This window comes from Pungitius pungitius, chromosome 8, assembly GCF_949316345.1.
Source record: "Pungitius pungitius chromosome 8, fPunPun2.1, whole genome shotgun sequence".
Lineage (NCBI taxonomy): Eukaryota > Metazoa > Chordata > Actinopteri > Perciformes > Gasterosteidae > Pungitius > Pungitius pungitius.
This window is the reverse complement of record NC_084907.1, coordinates 11,650,297-11,662,476: the sequence shown is the minus strand read 5'-3', so window position 1 is coordinate 11,662,476 and position 12,180 is coordinate 11,650,297.

The window sequence follows — 12,180 nt, the reverse complement described above, 5'->3', positions numbered from 1 at the left end:
CTCAGTTTTATTTCTGGTGAGGCATTGCTAGTAGAAAACAACAAGTGTAAATAAACTTCCCTCACTTTTAAATCATCAAATGGTCACTAGCTTTGCGTGTTACGGTGACGTTTACAGTAATGGGTAAATTAATAGTATTGGATGTGACCTAGTAGTACTACCCCACCAATCCTTATCTGCTGCTCTCCATATTCATGTTACACCATCAGGTGAGGTGTAGATGTGATTAAATGATAGTACCTCATTAGTTACATTAGTTAATATTAAAATATTATTGTTAAAATGTCAAAGAAAGGGCTGCACCTTGGTAACATGTAAACTATGTGAAAATGATACATTCACTTATTATTGTTGTGATTGCTGTACGGTATGTTGATGTGTCGTTTTTAGTATTTTTCTGTGTGATTGGCAGTAAATTATGAATATAATTATAATAATATGTAAACAAATATATTTTTATTAGAACAAAAGTTTGAAATTGTGTGTATTTATTTACACAACATTAAAAGGCTGCAAAAAAAGGTTAAACCTGTTGCTTAATCTTTATTGTGTAATTTATTATTCTTTATTGTCCCTAAATTGGAGTAACACCAGCTAAACATTTTTGTGATGTACAAGTAACAAGCTACAAGGGTCCTGGTCCCAGCCCAATGTATTTCATGAGGTTTTTGAAGCAGGAAATCTATCGGCAGACGTAAAAGCTAACGTCAGGCTATGCTAACGTGCTAACGCGGGGCTGTAAAAGAACTACACAACGGTGGTACGTACACTAAAGGGAAATAAGTGGGCGTGTTAATGTTCGGTTGATGCTACGGCTGAGAAAAGGTTCCGGTGAAAGTGAACCAGTGCATTTGTACGCTGTAGAAACAGAACAATGAGGGGGACCAGTGAGGATTCTTTGTGATCTATTGTTGATTTTTAAGTATTGATGAACGCAATTTAAAAAATGAGGCACCCATTCTATTAAAAAAAAAGATATATCAGAATCGGATTTGTAAGCTTTCATTTACAATCTAAGTGAACTGTTACCAGAGAGTTACTGCCTGTATGTCTGTAACATTTTTACTAAACCAGGTCAAAATCAGCAGGTGTGGCTGGTTGCATGTAGTTTAGTCGCACCAATTTACATCCTCCCATCCTCTGCTGCATCATATTTTTCTCTAGATATCCCCATGGGAATGATTTCAAGTTTCATCATCCAAATAACCAGGCCCACTAATATGGAAACTTTGCCGCTTTGCAGAGAACAAGATGAGGTTGAGGCTGTATACGACAGAGCATGATAAAACAAGGCTACGCTAGAAGCTAAAGCTAACGGTGGCTGAAGGTGCAGGCTCCGACAGCTCGGACAAAGGTAGGCCGCCCGAGAGGCAGGACGGAGCTGCTGCCGACTTAAACAACAAAACAAAAAGTGTGGTTTGGTTGAACAAAGATATCAAAAAGAAATTTTGGTGTAAAGTATTTCCACAGAGAAAGAAAAAAGAAATATCCCTCGGTGTGTTTTTCTATTTAAATAATGAAGAGAAAGGACAAGCTTCCTCAAAGGTATGAACCAGTACTCCTACAGGGGAACTTATTATTTACACACCTGACATATTTTGTATAACAGAATTGTCTTTGCTATGTCTGTAGCAACGTTAGTCGACGTTAGCTTCATTTTGACACAGTTGTGTCACATATTTTGTGTCTGGTGAACACTAAAACAATGAAGTCAGAGGACCAACAATTCCCTTCACAGGACTCCAGAACGACTTGCTCCTTTTGTGACATTCCCTCTCTCCCTTTCGTCCCGCTCGTTCATGGCTGTACTTTTATTATATTTAAATAAATTACTAACATTCTGCTGACCTCACGCATATTTAAAAAAAAAACTTTATTACAATGCGTTCTAGGAAAAACACAGGTGCAACACCCTGTTAACAATGAGCTCAATAACAAACGCATAATCAAATTCACACATTTCTGATTATTCTGAGCTTTATGATTAACAGGACAACACTCCCATTAGTTCGCAAACAATTGTGCAGCTGTACTCTGCTTGTGAGTAGGGGAAAAAACCCACCCGTGCATTGGCCCAGTCATTGAAGAAACCGACTTCTTTGCTGTGTGCAGCCACCTTCACAGTTGCAACCGCATCACGGTGCAAAAACTGACAGCTGTGCGTTGGATAACAATCATTCACACCACAGCCAAGTGTGTGGGGTTCAAATTAAAAAAAAAGGAGCTCGAGAGATTTACATCAGTGGCCAACTTATCTTTGAAAAAGTTCAGCTTTGAATTGCAACCACTCACACATGTATAACAGCAAAGCCACAGAGCACATTGCTGACGACGGAGCTTTGCAGCCTGCCCTGCTGCGAGCAAATGCAAATCCTAAAAATAATTGACACGAAAACCGGCTCTTCGCAGCTCAGGTATCAGTGGAAATGCACCTTGCTCCCCCCTCTGGCATGGTTAACTTCCACGACAACAGACAGAAACGAGTGAATAACAAAAGAACTGCCCTCTGAGAAATGGAGACGCTAACCAGAACGTTAATGGCTGAATCTCTATCATTTGGCTCATTTAAATTAATATAACTCTAATGTACTGGCAACCTGGCACAGAAAATAATGCTTTATTTTTACTTACTAAATACAAAGCTTAAAGGACAGTAATGAAACATGAAAAATCAAGCAACAAGATCAAATGATAATTGCAGAGTCAAGACAATCCTAAAGTAACGTTAAGCAACACTAAACTCAAACCAACTTAGAAGTTAACTAATATACTGCATTCAGACAAATAGCTAAGTAAAGTAATCTAAAGTAAAAAGTAATACAGTCAGACAAACCAAATACAAGATAACAACAACAAAATAACATCAAGCATCTCTAAAATAAAAATAAAATAAAAAGCCATCCTATCCTCATCCTCAAATCTTCAGTCCTTGTTTAAGTTTGAAATGAATTCAACAGCTCGACCAAAAGACAATATGAGGCTTGTGTCTCGTGTTACAGAACAGCAGAATGCAATATTGGTACCATGGGAATGGCCGATGGAACTTAACACTCACAAGACATAACAAAAGAAACAACAATGAAAACCTGTCGTCAATTACATTTCTTCCCTTGTTCGGATGGTTCAGAGACAACGAGACAAGAGATTGACAAACAATACACCTGTGATTCAGTTTACAACATGCGGCTCACCGCCCAGAAGGTCCTGGACCTGTTCACCAGCTCCACCTTGAACATCACAGAGAGGTGGAGGACGCGGCTGAAGATGACAATCTCAAAATGGATGCGGCGCCATATTCTTGCCTGCAGTGGATTTAATGACAGTTTTGGATCCACAATTGCGAGTGTGATTTATTTTGCTCTTTTCTTTAAAGGCCTCCTCCGGGTCCCCAACCCCCCCCCCCCCCCCCCCCTTCCTCGCTCTGCCCCTCACAGTGGCATGTCCTACTCTCTCCCCATCCATCGGTTTACATCCATTGTACGTGACAAAAGGCACGGTTTTGAAGGAAGGTGATGGGAATTTGATGGCATGAACAGGATGAAATATGTTCATCTTTTAATCTGGTCTATTATCATTAATAGACAGCACTGTCTACATGATCCAGGTCAACTAAGTCATTTCAGTCACTGATCCACATATCAAATTTGTTATTGGAAGAATGTGGACACAAACATACAAGATGGTGTTTTTTTTGTATTACAGTCAAGGAAATAAGCCGGTGACGTATAATCCATTAAGTTTGTAAAGGACTCCTTTCATTACTGACCTGGGAGCCGTGATTTCTTCAGGCGTGCCGTTATTGCTGCAACCTCAATAGCCCCAAAATGTTTTCATTTTGAGGCAAACACCCTTTGTTTACAAAAATGCAACTGCCAGCAACAAACACAAAGCAAACGGTTAGTTATTGCTTACAATTACCTCATTGGACCTTCCCCCTGACGTGTATTTTCCACCCAGGCCAGGACCTGCCCTACTGTGACTGGTTGGTTCAGCCTGATCCAACTGCTACGGGTTGAGGCAGGTACCTCCACGCAGCGACAGGTGCTGTGAAACCTGGTTGACCCGGGGGCTGCCAGGTAGAACTAAAGCGTCTCACAAAAAATCGGAGGAGATGGGAGAGCCCGAACAAAACCAGCCCGAGCTCCTTTCCTGGTGCCGAGGCCTGGGGGGGCGACACGTCAGTGGTGAGACATCTAAAGAGCCAGAACACCACAGCACAGAGACATCACGTTGCTTGACAGACTGCATGAACCAAGTGTTCGCATATAGAGCAGTACATGTAGCTGTGTGTGTCTGTGTGTGTGTGTGTGTGTGTGTTTTACACAAAGAAGAAAAGACTGCAAAGATGGAGTGAAGAGGAAAAAAGGGACACTGGTTTAAAAGCTGAATAATAGGAAAAATAAGGAAAGGGTAAAAGAGAAAAGGGTAGATGGAGAGAGAGAAAGGGAGAAGGGTAGAAACGGGTTTTGTAATCTCAGTATGGTGGTGTTGTGCCGTTTCCATGGCGACAGGCACAAAGGCCCGTGGTTGGCCATTGATGGCTAATTGTATTCTTCACAGCTCTTTTGTTAATTGTTGTCTGCCCAGCTCCCACTTCCTGCTGGGCCGCGGCACAAAGCCACGAACAGGAGGGATTAGAAATGGCACATGGGCTCCCCCAACGCAGCGCCGGGCTCTCTCTACCTCCTTCTCTCGCTCTCTTTCCTTCTTTCCCCTCCTCGCTTTGTCCCCCTTTCTCCCTCTATCTCTCCCCCCTGTCCCCACAGAGCTGCGCCTCCTTTTATCTTCCTCCTCACCGTTGTGCACTCCCGTGACCTCTGCGATTCTGTCCTTCCCTTTCTTCCTGCCTTGATACGAGGTCTCGGCTGCTTCGGTCCCAAATCCAGAAAAGAAAGAGTCACAGTTTGGGCTTTTTATTTCCGAGCCAGCGTTTATTTCACCACTGAAACACTAATGTTTAACTGACAACTTTTGGCAACCATTTCGCAGCAATGCAAAGCAGTGGAGAAATAGAAAAAGCATTAGACAGGCTAATTTCCCAGAGAAATCGCAGTAGACTCGGAGTAAAAAGACGAATGGCCTACGAGGGGGCAGTCATAAAAAAAGGCTTCCCCTCCCTACAATACCAATTTTCCCGCAGCCCCTTTAGATATTTATCAACCCGCCCACTGTCGATTCAAGGTTCCAGCCTTTTTTCTAACTAACATGACGTCACGGGCATGTGGTACATGAGACACCTGCTCGCGTGTCAAAAGACATCTGATAAAGATGAACAACCATTCTGTTGTCTGATGACAGAAATACTGAGCATCAATGACAGAAAGTGCTCAGACATATTGAAACGCCCAACCAACACGCGAAAGCAAGCAGAGGTCTTAGATGTTTCATCAATAGAACCCACTTGCAGTGCTCTGGATCTGCCGCCGTGTTGCTTCCTACCACCACTGTTAGAGGTGGAGGAGGAAGAACAAGACATTTAAAAAGCACCCACGAAACGTGCACTTAAGCTTCCTGGAGGCCAATGCATTTTCGTTGGTAACTAATTCAAACCACATTTTATACATCCACAGTGCAGTGGACCCTGTCTGAGGTTTAGAGATGTACCACTATTCAAAGTGACAAGAAACCGAATGATAAAAGTATTCCGCATCAGTTATGACACATGTTGCGCAATAGTTGAGCGCTCAAGAAACAGTGCGCTAGAACACCAAATAAGATCATCACGATGGTCCGGTGGGATTTCAGTCAGGAGGTGCGGTTTGCACAGGTTCCGGTCGTGGTCTCAGCCAATCCCTGAGCTGGATGTGTTGGGGACGCATGGACGCTGTAGGACGTGTGGACACAGGGACGGATGACGTAGGTAAACAAGGAAAGACTTTGAAACACTACATGTGCCAGAGATTTTGTGGAAATGGCCTCCGTTGACTTCTAGTGGGATTCAGCGTAGATTGAATTGGTTCGTCTTTTGGGTGACATACTTTAGTTCTCTACTCAATCAAATATTATTTATTCTGATTCTATTTGTGACTTCACCCGGTTTTGTCAATAATAAACATCCTTTGATATTGATTGAATTATATAGTCAGACTTTTTTTGCCTTCCACACAAAAAAGACGGAAAATGCTGAAATGCAGAGGACATTTAGGATATTGTGATTTGGTGTGATTTAGTTGTGTAAAGGCACAAAAAGGTGGTTTTGGTTAAAGGCATTTAATGACATTAGTATAATGGATACAACTTTTCTGTCAAATCTTTTTGCGAGGGTTTTCTTCTACTCAAGGTCACCCAACAATTTTAGGCGAGTTGATTAGGAACCAATCTTCCCGGACAGAAGAGGCGCTGCTGTTGAGTTGCTGGAATGTCATGTATTCCGTTGCCCGAGGCGGCTCGGATGAATTCCTCTTCTGGTGTCTGCTGTTTGCGCGGCGGCAGATGTTTTGATGAACAAAGGAGAAACATTCTGCTGATCTACCAAGGGCAAAGAGGAATGCGTAACGTGGTCCAGCGGGACTTTAAGATGATTTTTCTACATGAGTTGAACTTATTTGTTGTGTAATCAACTAGTTTGATGGAATTCAACCTGTTTTTTTAAATGATTTTTTGATAACTTAAAAGCAATTAAGTACAAGATAACAACCATTTTTTTAAACTCCAACTTCTTAAAAACACTATTAATCCCAAATCCCATCATATTTTCTTGACACTGAACACTTGACTTGGAAAAAGATATTAGGAGAGCATGCAAAGTACAATGAACCAGATATGAGCAACGAGAACTAAACCTTCTCATTTCACACATGTGGGAATGTTCCTTTGCAAAGCGGTCACACTTCACATCTTTAACCCATTTGTACACAGACTGTAAAGTCAAGAGTTAATGTTTTAAAATTTTAAAACGGACTCAAACACGCCAGCACTAACTTTCTAAACCGTAAACAGCCGCAGTCATCCTGCTTTGTGTCACAATACTAAAAGCACATGATACAACCTCAGGTTTCCTGTTGTGATGCAGAACAGATGCACTATGGAATATTGATCATGTTATTTACTTAGTTGATTGCATTGGGGATATAAACTCTCCCAGCAAGCATTTTTAGGTTGAAAAGTTAAAAAACGTCTATGGCTGACATTGACAATGAGTTCTTTTCAACGTCTACGCTTCAACCACATTTCTTCTACTTTATACCATATCATTATTTCAGAGGAGAGGCGTCCAATATTGCGAATCAAGTTTAAAACAGGTTTAAACGTGAACTTCTTTTGGACGACTATAAGTAGATGTTGAAAACACGTTTGCTTTTGTTCAACGGTGGACGACTTTTAAACATCTTTTCAAGAGAAAACGTACAAGTTACAAGGACAAAAAAACAAATTATTTGATTAATTTTGAATTATTATTAATAAACAATATAACAATAAAAATATAACATAACACATAGATGAAAGCAGAGTACAAAAATAAATGATGGAATTTCAACTGCAGAAGAACAACATGGACAAGTTGTTTACATTTCTGTGTGTTTTTAGCCCATTTTTCTAAATCTTTGGAAAGATTTGTACCAAGAGGTGGCTCTGAGTCACACTCTGTAGATGCAAAATCAGCTCCACCTCCCTCATCACTTGGTGATCAATTCAATGATTATTTTGGGCAAAGGATGAATTTGTGTATTTCCTGTTAAAATACGGGGTGGCAGCCTCCTCTTGGATTGCGCAATCCCTCATAAACCCGGTTGAGCTGCTCATGTTTTTGCTCAATTTGAGCCTGTGTAATTAATGTCTCTATATGTCACCAATGTAATGTTTGTACATTGTTTTATCACATGTCCTCACACCCCATTGTCTGGGTCCTGTAGTTCACGTATGTTGGTCTTGTTAATCTGACATAACGTTGAGGAGGCAGCTGGACTGTGCGTCTCCCTTTTCACTGCTGGAGGCTGAGTCAGTACCTCCGTCTGCCTGAAGGGGGCGTGTTGAGCTCCTTCTGCTGTCATTTTTCTTCACGTATTACGGACAGATGGAATAGTTAGCACGTGCTAGCTAAAACAGTCAAGTGCACATCATCAGTCCTTTAAGACTGAAAACATTCAGTCTGAATTGGACCGACCAAAGACGACTTTCTCCCCGAGCAATAATGTCTAATGAGACAAAGAGACTGTTGAAACTAAAAGAAGATAAAGTGTCACGGTTTGGTCTCTTTCCCTGTTTTAGTTTGAAGTTTCATGTTCCTTGTGGTCCTGGGTTAACTTCACTTCCTGCCTTGTCCCGTGATTGCCTGAGTGTTTCCACCTGTGTCCAATCACCTGCACCTCCCTCGTTTTATTTAAGCCCTGTGTGCCTGTTGTCCCTTGTCGCGTCATTGTCAAATGTCTCCCGTGGTTGGAGCACGTCGGTTTTGGTTTTTTGGTTTGTTTTTTGGAATAAAGAGCACCTCTCGTGGATGACCCTGCGTTTGAGTCCTGCTTCCGCCTGCACCTCCACGCCTACGTGACAGAATGACGCGACCACGTAAGGACTCAGCAGACTCCTGGTGTGACTTGGGCCCGGACTACCTGGATGTGAGGAGCCCGTTTTTTCTTCGCAAGACTGATTTCATTTTTGGCCCCAGAAGTTATCAGAAGGCGTGCCTTGAGCTGCGGGACATCCTCAACCCGAGGAAAAAGAGCTCGGGGAGGAGGAGGACACAAACCCCTCCAGCCCCCAGAGTCTCGTCTCCGCCCGTTCCGGCCCCGAGACGCCAGTCAGCGCCCGTTCCTGCCCCGAGAACCCCGTCAGCGCCCGTTCCTGCCCCGAGAACCCCGTCAGCGCCCGTTCCGGCCCCGAGAACCCTGTCAGCGCCCGTTCCTGCCCCGAGAACCCCGTCAGCGCCCGTTCCTGCCCCGAGAACCCCGTCAGCGCCCGTTCCTGCCCCGAGAACCACGCCCCCGGTCCCGCGGCGCCTGACCATGACCCCTCCCTCCCACCCTCTTGGGACCGCCTGGAAGTCGGTCCTTGAAGGGGGGGTGGGGTCAGGGGTTTGGCCGGAGCCCCACGCCACGACGACGCCGGAGCCGCACAGCTCGGCGCCCCCCGCCTCGACGACGCCGCAGCCGCACAGCTCGGCGCCCCCCGCCACGACGACGCCGCACAGCTCGGCGCCCCCCGCCACGACGCCGGAGCCGCACAGCTCGGCGCCCCCCGCCACGACGCCGGAGCCGCACAGCTCGGCGCCCCCCGCCACGACGACGCACGGAGCCGCACAGCTCGGCGCCCCCCGCCACGATGACGCCGGAGCCGCATCGCCCGGCGCCCCCCGAGACCCTGACGCCCGGTCGCCGACCCGGCACGCCCCCCGAGACCCTGAGGCCCGGTCGCCGACCCGGCAGGCCCCCCGAGACCCTGAGGCCCGGTCGCCGACCCGGCAGGCCCCCCGAAGGACCCGACACATGGCCGCCATCACCCGGAGTTCCCCGCGCGGCCCAGGATTATCGGGTCCCCACCCTCCCTCCCCTTGTCTGAATTTTTCCGGTTCTGCTCCCCTTTAGACCGTCTGGAATTCGGTCCTTGAGGGGGGGGTTCTGTCACGGTTTGGTCTCTTTCCCTGTTTTAGTTTGAAGTTTCATGTTCCTTGTGGTCCTGGGTTAACTTCACTTCCTGCCTTGTCCCGTGATTGCCTGAGTGTTTCCACCTGTGTCCAATCACCTGCACCTCCCTCGTTTTATTTAAGCCCTGTGTGCCTGTTGTCCCTTGTCGCGTCATTGTCAAATGTCTCCCGTGGTTGGAGCACGTCGGTTTTGGTTTTTTGGTTTGTTTTTTGGAATAAAGAGCACCTCTCGTGGATGACCCTGCGTTTGAGTCCTGCTTCCGCCTGCACCTCCACGCCTACGTGACATAAAGAGGACTTTTACACCAAAGTCATAGAGATGTTTCTCCAGAAGGAGAGGCAAATGGACTTAACATAAATACAAGTTAAGGTAAGAGCATGCAGACACTGCTGTACACAACACAAAATGAAGGCCAGCCCTATTTTTAATAATATTTTAAAAAATTAAAAAAATCAAGCAATAATGTACGAGAGGCTGTACTTTATTGTCAATAATGTACTGTTTAAGTGTGTTGTTGGCAAACCTCATTGCTTTTATCATATGGTTGTCCGTGACATTGTAAACAGCTGCCTTTCAGCACAACACAAGTTGTAGACACCAAACGTTGTGTATTGCATTTCAGTAGCCTACAGAAAGTCCACATACTTGGCCGTTGCTATGCAACAGACAAACATTGGGACCTTCACGTGTGTTAGCCTAGCACCAGAAGTTTGTTGATGATTAGCAAGGAGATCGACATTAATGTGTGCTTCTCATTCATTCACGTCGCTCATGACGTTCACCTGAAGTGTCCTCTTTGGCTAAAAGGTGCCCTAAATCGGTTGCGAAAGCTCGCATTTTAGGCACCTTTTTAGGCGATCGCCACCGAGCTAAAAACTGAAATGACAACCAACCGTCGGCCAAAATCTATTATTTTGATTACTTCACTGATATGCAAGGCTCAGGTCAATGTAAACAGGTAACCTTACATTATGGCTCCATTTAGTAGGCTACACCCCGTGTACTCACTCTCAACCAATCAGAACGCTTGATTTCATCTTACCCGTATTATAGAAATATACATTAGGGTATATCAAACATAACTAGTAGTCAATGTGCCAGTAGAATGGTGAATTTATGCTACTTTGTTGAATTCATATATTTGTGAATCTGACTTTGAAAGAGTCAGTGCCTCCCAGCCACACAATCCACCGCATGTCACTGGTGGAAAGGGAGTGCGCAGCTATTTGGCAGCTATTTTTGATTTACTCTTAATCTTTACACGAAAATGCACATTCGTTTTAGTCACATTTAGTCCATTTAATCCTTCTTAGTTTCAGACTAGTTTTTTTCGATGAAAATTCAGAACATTTTAGTCTAGTTTTATTCACATTTAATAGCCATATTAAACTTCTAAGACCGAGGGTTTTTGCGTCTTAATATCTCAATGTTCCTATAATATGATAGGAAGGTGCCTTCAGATTTAGCAACTGGCCAGTGGCAACAGATCATGTGACCTGCCGTTCATATTATAGGAAGGTGGTGACAGGGGGGGAGGCGCTAGTAAAGTATTGTGACTTCATCAACCACCAACATTTCCGTCTTGTTAACAAAAGTTAGAATACATTTACTCATCATTTTCATTTTCAAAGATTCGTTTTCGTCATGTCTTAAGTCTCGTCATTAACAAACATTTTTTGTTGCAGAACACCCCTCAAGGACAGATATGACAGATTCCTCTGGTACCAATGTGTTAATTCAATTCAAATAATTTTATGATGTATAGCCAAAATCAAAACGTATCATCAGATTTTGTACACATGCAAAACCCTCACATCGGCACAGGAAAAACACCCCCAAAGTGAAAAAGAACGCTTCAACTGGGTGAAACCTGAGGAAGAACAGCAGAGGTTTACGGAATGAAACACCTAAAGTGTACAGTACGTTCAATTCATATGACAGAAATTCAAATATTATTAGAAGCAAGCCAGGTGTAAGGCAGAACCACTGCCGGAACAACCTGTGAGGGTTACAGTAATAGGAATGAGACTAATATGCAAAAAATAATAAAGGAAATTCTCACATAGTAGATAAAGTAAATGTTGTTTACTTACTACAGGATAAACAATACAACCATTCTGGAGCAACATTTTCAGCTCTGCTCCACAGTATGATCCTTGCTTACTTTGCTTTTAACATGCAGCAACTTACAATGTTACGTCCCGCTTGTTTGCACACCACAACTTGTTGAATGCATCCCTCTCCCATAAAAACTGTATTTATACCCCTTAGATTAAAAATGTGTATTTTAATAGAAAATGGGCAAGGCAATAATATTGTATGGGTACAGAAACAGTCCACGAAACTAAACACACATAAAATATTGTGAGCCGTTTAACATGCTCCGAGCCTACAAGCTACCATCCAACTCTTCTGGTACTGTAGAGGCCCAGGGCTATTTACAGAAATAAGTACTTTAAGGTTTGCTTGGATAGTGTTAATACGACTTCATATTTAACCAATGGTTCAGAATTGTCTACCCAGGGGGGCACGGACGAAAACAAATCAATATAAAAGAAGCACAAACGCATGTGTGGGGACCTTTCTGTAATTCTCACAA